The 8,340-nt window shown below is 47.6% G+C and overlaps 1 protein-coding gene across 1 annotated transcript in view; it reads right to left on the bottom strand.

Moving 5' to 3' along the window:
* The window catches only part of LOC110324885 (serpin A12), a 13,488-nt gene extending 8,776 nt beyond the window's left edge, over positions 1-4,712 (bottom strand). Inside the window, exon 1 of the mRNA XM_021202614.1 lies at positions 4,578-4,712. The gene's annotated coding sequence lies outside the window, so the exon portion shown is untranslated. The remainder of the gene's footprint in view (positions 1-4,577) is intronic.
* Positions 4,713-8,340: the final 3,628 nt, after the last annotated feature.

Here is an 8,340-nt window from a genome sequence, read left to right on the forward strand (position 1 = left end):
TCTGCCTCCCAAGTGCTGGGATTAAAGGCGTGCACCACCACGCCCGGTTCAGAGTACTCTTAAAGACAATGCCATTCAGTGTTTTCTTTTTGTCTTTGGCTCTGCAGCTCCATAGAGCTGCCGGGACCATGACATTCAGTAATTTTCGGGCTATTCCTATATAAAGCAAAACCATGCCTCTATGTGTATCTCTCATGCCACCATCTTTCCCCTGTAATTTCCATTTCCCATTTGATAGCCCATAGGAAATGGTAAACCACACAACAGTAAATGCCCTAGCATGAAGAAGCTGGGGACAGGACTCAGCTGAGAGTCATCTTAGAGAGAGAGCCTATGGTAAATAAGGGGACCAGTATGTGTGGAGGGAGCAGAACAAGGGTGTCATTCAGGTGCCAGCCAGCCTTGGTCTGGTCTCAAAGCAGGATCTTAAGAAATTCTGACCCTTTGGGCAGAATTAGATGATGGGTGGGTGTTGTCCTTCCCTGGGATTCAGGATGTGACTTATAACTTTCTGAGACAATTGCCTCCTTTCAACCAGTGTCAGGAGCCATTTAGGAAAGGCTAAGGTTAGCAGGTGACCTTCTTGGAGGTGGCCCACCTTTTTGCATGTCCCAAGATGGGTAAGCTCTGAGAGGCAAGGTCCCGAGAGACTTTATCTCAGGAATGCTTCTTGCAGCTGATATGCCTTTTCCTGCCACTCTTACAGAGCCTGAGGATTCCCGCACATTAGCCCACCCCATGGAGCAGACTTCCTGCAGAGCAACATAAAGATGAACTTTCATGGATTAATGCTGATTAGATGAATTAATGATTTTATAAAAATCCTGATTTGATCTTAGGAAGAAAATTTTGAGATGGTTCTAATTGTTTGCTAGAAAGATGTACTAAAGTTAGAATCAAGAATAGAATGTGTCCACTCCTCACAATAAGCTTTCATAATTACACTAAAAAGAGAAATAGGCTTGGGACAAATTTGTGATCAAGGAAAAACATTCCTTCTAGGTCAGGTCCAAGGATGAGGCCACAGGTGTGCACTATGATAAAGCAAGGCCATGTGAAACTGTGGCTTTGAACTTATAATGAACTTGTAGAATGAAACACTGCTTTGAACTTAATATCAACATCCTTCTGTAACTCCCATTTTATGTAATATTGTATCTATAAGGTAATTTTCTGAAGAATTTTTGTTTAGGAAGGTGAACCTCAGACCTGTTTGTTGGGATGCTTTTCCTACTGTCCCGTTTTCCCTGAGCCCTGGTTTGTTTGTTTGTTTGTTTTTCTTAAACACTTTACACTTCCTGGAATCCCACTTAGAAACAATTAAAATTAACTTGCTATTAACGAGGGTCTGGGCAAAAATAGATTATGGGAGAGAAATGTTAGAATCCGTAAAGATGCTTCAGAGAAATTAAAGAAAAAAGAACTCAGCTGGGTTGATGGTGGTCCACACCACCTTCAGTCTCAGCACTCAGGAGGCAGAGGCAGGGGGATCTCTGTCTGAGAAGAGCCTGGTCTACAGAGTGAGCTCCAGGACAGCCAGGACCACTCAGAGGAGCCCTTTCTGAAAAACAAAACAAAACAAAACAAAACAAAACAAAACAAACTGGAGCTCTAGCTTCTGTGGGCGGGGCTGTTGCCACAGGTGCCCTGGATTAAAATAGAAGCTTGCTTTGCTCAAAACAGACTGCCACCCTGGGCCATTTCCCAATGCTCAGGAATGGAAAAGTTAAGCCAGGCCACATCACTCACACTGCCGAAGTTCTCCACAGACGATCTGCCAACCTCCCTGGGAGTCAGGGCCACGTGGAAGCTGCGTTCAAGTCAGAACAGGCAGGCCAGAAGCCTGAACCAGGTGGGGGGAAGCCAACTGCTGGCTGGGTGCTCGGCCCCAGGAGCCTGCAGGATATTCCCTCTTGCAGCCAGGCTCTCTGTGGAGCTCCACTTCCAGCCCTAAAGGGCTCTATGGTGCCGGTGCCAGTCCCAGTGCCAGGTCACAACGGTGAGGGCTGGGAGGGGATCTCATGCCGGGATGCTGAGCCTCCCTCTCCTACCTGTGTGTTCTGTAAACCCTTGGGATAGCCGCATCTTCATGTGTAAAACTGCTTGGGTAAGGGCCACAGTTTGGTCTCTTCCCCACCAGATGCTCTTGCCCAGCTGCGGCTCCACCCACTCAGGACGCAGCCATGCGTGGACCAAACCTTCCACCTCTATAAGCCCGTGACACTGCCACTGTGATCTCCTCGGGCCTCCTGCCCTTCCCTGGCCAGGCCCGCCTTTGGCTTTTTCCCTCCAAAACAGCCCACACTAATCCCATGCTTCCACCTATTTCCACAGCCCCTAAACTGACCCAAATTTGGCAGATGGGTGAGATACCGAAGTAGGCTATTTTTTTTTTTAATTCTGGCAATTAAAATAGTAGAGCAACTGGTTATTTCCCAATAAATTGATGGGGCAGATCTCTTGAATTGAGTAACAGTTTATTGGGTTGTAGGCTGGAATGTGTGTATGGTTCTCTGGGTGTCTCTGTGCATATGAGTGTGTCTTTGTTCCTCACACAAATCACATGCATAAAAATAAAACCATTAAAAAGGAGGTCGGCATCAAAGGCTGTGGGACACACAAGAGACAGCGTTGCGAATCCCCGATCCTTTGCATCCCAAATTATTTGAGAAAACAGTTCTTTCTTCCTATGAATAATTTCACCTCCTATTTACCCCTAGCTGCACGGAGAAGCCACTGGAACAAGTTAGACTGCTAGCATTAAGCCTGCATGTGGTCAGTCCTTGCTGAAGGGACTATCCTTCCACAGTGACACCCGGAGACTTTGTCTAAGTAAGTGTGTGTGTGTGTGTGTGTGTGTGTGTGTGTGTGTGTGTGTTGTGCCCACGTATGCATATAAATGAATGTATAATCCTTCTTGTGGCATCCTGGTGGGTTCAGTTCCTGTTTATAAGATGCTGATGTTTATAAGGTGCTGACCCATGACCTCTGTACATACCCTCTGCATTTCAAATCATTACCACACTGCAGACAGTCCCTACACAGTGCAGATTCTCTGGCGATCATCATCACACTGGTAAGCTTACACAATACAAGGAGAGCAAAAGGAGTCTGCATATTCACTGCCTTTGTAAATGTTGTCTGCAAACATTTGCTGACCCAGAGAAGGTCAGGTCTGTGGGTATGGTACCTGTGGGGACAGGGCCCAACTATGATACTGGTGGGGTTGCACAATGCTTCTCTGGTTAATAGCAGTTGGCTGGAGAAGCCAGTCATAACCAGAATACATGGACTAAAGACAACCTATTTTCTGGGCAGAGATTTAGAATCATTCACTTCGGAAGAGGGGGTCCCCCATGCCTACCTCTCTCCTAACAGTGCCACCTCATTCCTCCTTAACAAAGCCACTGGCCAGCTAGCCCTTCTCCAGCCAGTGAGACCCATGCATATGGCTGCGTCTGACAAGTTTCCGCCCATGCTATCTTGAGCTTTAAGCCACCACAGAGTTCCCTGTCCTGTGAGGGACATCCCAGGTTGGCTGCCTCCACCAAGCACCTTTCTTTCCATACCCAGAGGACCCTGCAGTCTCTGGAGCCTCAACTCCCCTCAGATCCTTCCTGGAGTTTGTCTGTATGCAACACTTGGATCTGTCTAGAGCTCTCTGGAGCTGAGAGATTCCAAAGACCCTTCACAGAGATGTACCAAAGTACTTCAAGAGAGGACCAAAGACGTCCTGGATGCACTCTAGGACTCACCTGTTTTAAGGGACCGATGGTGTTTTAAGATAAAATTATCTAGAGGCAATGAAAATGACATTATTTTTCAAAGCAAGTTTAGAGCTAAATCTGCCCACAAGAGAACTCGAATGCTCACTGCTTGGAGAACAGAGGCTGGAATGGCTTCCCTTACTAATTTGTCCTGGAGAATTTCCTTTGCGTTCTTTTCAAACATAGATTTTAAGTGCTGAACGTAAAGATATAGCCCTGAAATATAAACAACACTCAGGAGGCCAAGGCAGAAGGGTAGACAGTTCTAGGGCAGCCTGGGCTACATATTAAAACCTGTGTGTGTGTGTGTGTGTGTGTGTGTGTGTGTGTGTGTGTGTGTGTGTGAGAGAGAGAGAGAGAGAGAGAGAGAGAGAGAGAGAGAGAGAGAGAGAGAGAGGGAGAGAGAGAGGGAAAGGGAGGGAGGATTTTCCCTCATGAACTTGTAAGTTGATGGATGCTTCCTGGCTCAGCAGCTCAACTGGAAGGACACAAACAGCCACAGAGGCTAACTGGGGCAAGATGGGGGTAGAGAGGACGGCCTTGCTTCTGAAGAGCTCCCTTCTCTCCCCTACCCCTGCCCTCCACCCCCTCTACCCCCGGGCAGTTTTCTTCTAAAAATTTCTCAGAAGTAGGTATCCATGGAAACGAACCGAGCCCCCACTGTACCTGCCCAGTACTCCCCCGGGGCTGCTCTTACACACATTAGAAATCCTCCACATTTCTAGAGAGTACAGTGCCTTTTATCCTGGAGTTGTCCTCATGAGGTATAGACTAGAAACTCCACATTTTTCCGAAGGGTTGCATACTCACAGTGGGTCCAGGCGCCATCCACAGGGCCAAACGGGCCTGCCTGGTTTGCTTTATTATTTATACCTCCAGGGCCTCCTGAAGTGGCAGAGTGTGGCCAATTGAAGCGGCTGGAATCAGTCAATGGGCTTCCAGGAGCAGTGGCCACACCACTTCCCCTGAAGGATCCTCCTCATCTCCCACCTCCGGAGCCTAACCACAGCTAGGAGACATGTGCAGACCACACCCCCTGGGCGGGAGCTACCTCAACATGGGCCACTCATACCTTTTGCAACTTTCTTTCTTTCTATTTTTTTTTTTTTTTTTTTAAGTTTCTCAATCACTATCTGGAGATTGGGAGAGTCAACAGGGGGACCCACCTTTGGTATTGACATTGAAATGTCAACCCCCAAATCACCTTTGTCCTCCACAGTAGGGGATGAGAGCTGTGCAGGTAGAGGGTCATTCCTTCACCCTATCTTTGCCTTCACTCTTTAGCTACTCATGTTAGTCATCAGCTCTGACCCTGCAGCATCCCATGAAGATACTTTAGAGGAGTAGTCTGAAAATGGATGAGCAGATAACCAGGTCCATTCATCGTTCCTGTTGGAGTGACAAACCAAAGACCTCAATAGCTGATCTTGATTGTCAACTCGATGGGATTTAGAATCACCGTGGAAACAGATCTGTGCAGGACATTGCTTTAGATTCATTCAGGTGAGAAGATCCACCCTAAGTGCGGGCCATTAGCCTTTAGTGGACTGAAGTCCTAGACTGAAGGAAAGGAGAGACTGAATTAGGTGCCAGTGTTCATCTTCCTGTTTCCATGGGAGCAGCTGCCTCCCGTTGTTGTGGCTGCTCTTCCACCATGGATGGGACCCTCAGACTGTGAGCCAGAATAAACACTTCCTTCCTTCAGCTGATCTTGTCAGGTCCTCTGTCACAGCAATGAGACAGAGTCTAACACGAACTGATGTACTGATGTGCCAGTGTCTGGAGTCACTTCAGAAAGTGACTTTGTGTTTCTGTCACATATTTGATGATGTGATGCTTGGACTTTGTTCCTCTTTGGGTTTTTTTTTTTTTTCTTTCTGCATTTCCCAGATTGCGTATCCCTTGGGAGTTAAATTATAGATGTTAGCCATTCTCCGTGCAGCCTAAACCTTAAAATAAAATGAAATAATAAAATTCTTCTTCCTACTTTTCTCACTTCCAGACGAGGTGATGTCGGCACCTTCCAAAACCAATGGTCCTGCTTAGGGAAAGCAGTCTTCCCACAGGTCAATTTCCAATTCTGCTAACGAGCTACTGTGTACAGTGGACTCCCACAAAGTGATGATTCCCAGTAGGTTCTGTGACCCTGAAAGATGTGAGTCTCATCTCCATTTGAGCAAGCAGCAATCCAGGAGAATGTTTATCCAGAAACGGTTCAGCTGTGAACTTCTGTGGTCATGACCCCAATCATTGAGGCATCAGGGAATTTGGGATTCAGAGCCCTCAGCAGGAAGAGCCCCAAGCCAGTCAAGCCCCCACCCCAAGAGATGAGGCCTGCCTGGGGACACGTGCTGGAATAAGATGTGGCATACAGTCTGCACATGCTGAAGATGGGCTCCATAGACAACAGCCCGTGGCCAGCGCTGGTGGTCTCGTCTTGGCAGGGGCTGCAGAGGTGGAGTCTGAGAGCGACTGAGTCAGGTACTGACCCAGAATCTGCAACTATACCATGGCTTTGGGAGGGAAGAACCCTGCCCACTAATGACAGGGTGAGGCCTGTGTGAGTCCCATGGCCACACCTGCCCGACTCTTCCAGACACTCTCTATGCTCCAGGCCAAACTCCCACAGGAGACATGTAGGGAGAGTCTTGGGTCAGAAGCCTAAACCACTAAGGTTTAGGCTGCATGGGGAATGGCTAAAGTCAAGCAGTTCTCAGAGGCCTCAGCAGAGGTAAGACCAACCTCTTCCATTAGGAGACCAGGAGGCTGCTGCCAACCACATATACAGTATGGCCCAGGGTTTGGACCAGATGACCATCGAGGGGCTAGAAAGATGCAAATAATTGTCCGTCTGGTGTCATTGCTATAAATTGATGGCTTAGAATCACTGGCCTCACAGGACTGTTTTGTGCAGGGGCAGAGGGGTCACAAAGAAACCCCAGGCTCTCTTTCTTCCTCCTTGGTTTTCCTAGGTAGACGCCACAAGGGCTCTCAGAGCATTTAACATTCCAGTCCTGGATTCAAAGCGCTGATCTGGGGAGTGCATAGGAGAACAGAAGGGCACATGCTGGGACTGAGAGAAACTCAGAGAGGGTAAAGGAGATGACTAATCTCCTGATCCCATCTGGAGAGCCGAGATTGCTTCAAAGAAAGATGGGGCATTCTTTAGCTGGGTTCTGAAGGATGAATAGGAGTTCTCCAGGTGAAAACGTGGGTGCCAGAATAGCTTGTGAGAAGTCTTGCAGCCCACATGAAAATGAGAGCATGATCAAAGGATTACAGAAATTGAAAACACATCTTTGACCTTCTGGTTTCTTAGTTGCGCAATTGTCTCTAGAGCAGCCTTCTCTACCTCTGTCTCTGCAGGCCCCTCCAGGGTGGAATCACCAGCTTGTCCTGGCCTGGCATATCTACCACACAGGCAGAGGCCTCACTCTGATCTGGGTATGTGTTGCCCTTAGAGCTTTAGATGAAACATTCCTTGGGAGAGCTGGACTGAGCAGGTGTGGAAGAAAGCTGAAAATTCTCCAGAGGGCCGTGATACATACACATGCAGGGTGGAGAATCTCTCCTCCCTGAAAATCATCTAAAACATCGCTAAAAATCCCACGGTGGGGGGAGATGGCAGAGATGGCAAAGTGTGTGTTGGGCAAGCTTCAGGACCTGAATTCAAACCCTAGAACTCATGTTTTTTTTTAAAAAAAGTTAGGAGTAGCAATGTACGCTCGTGATCCTACCTGAGGAGGCAGAAATGGGCAGATCACTGAAGCATGTTGGGTCAGCTAGCCTAGCCACTGAAGAAGTTCCAGGCCAACAAGAGAGCCTGTCTCATAAAATCAAGGTAGTACAAGTGATGTGATCCCGCTGGTAGAGTTCTTGCCTAGCCTAGGTTAAGTTCTGGGTTCAAGCCTCAAGACTGCATGAACTAAACATGGTGTTGTGCCTTATAATCATAGCACTCGGGAAATAGAGCCAGGAAGATTTGTCATCCTCAACTTCACAGGGAGTTTGAAGCCAACCTGGGCTCCATGAGACCCTGTCTTTGAAATACAAAGTGATGGTGCAGCTGAGGTTGTCCTCTGACCTCCATTTGTATGTAAACATGTATGTGGCCCTTTATAGACACACAAACATACACACACACACACACACACACACACACACTATAGCAGCAGATAGCTATAAGCTGTTGGAACTAAGATAGAAAGACACAGGAAAGACTAGAGAACATGAGAGAAAACAGAAGGAGGCACCTGCTACCCAGCCAAGCCACCATGAAACTTGGTGTGAGGAAGGATGGGTCCTTGAAGTGACCATGCTAGGGACTCAATATCCACATGGAGGAGAGTCAGTGTGGCCCTGGTCCACTGTGTATACAGAAACCAGAGAAAGAATCCCCAGGCTTATCAGGAAAATGCAAATCAAAACAACCCTGAGATTCCATCTCACACCAGTCAGAATGGCTAAGATTAAAAATTCAGGGGACAGCAGATGCTGGCGAGGTTGTGGAGAAATAGGAACACTCCTCCATTGCTGGTGGGATTGCAAGCTTGTACAACCACTCTGGAAATCA

The sequence above is a fragment of the Mus pahari genome, chromosome 7 (assembly GCF_900095145.1).
Source record: "Mus pahari chromosome 7, PAHARI_EIJ_v1.1, whole genome shotgun sequence".
NCBI classification, from domain to species: domain Eukaryota; kingdom Metazoa; phylum Chordata; class Mammalia; order Rodentia; family Muridae; genus Mus; species Mus pahari.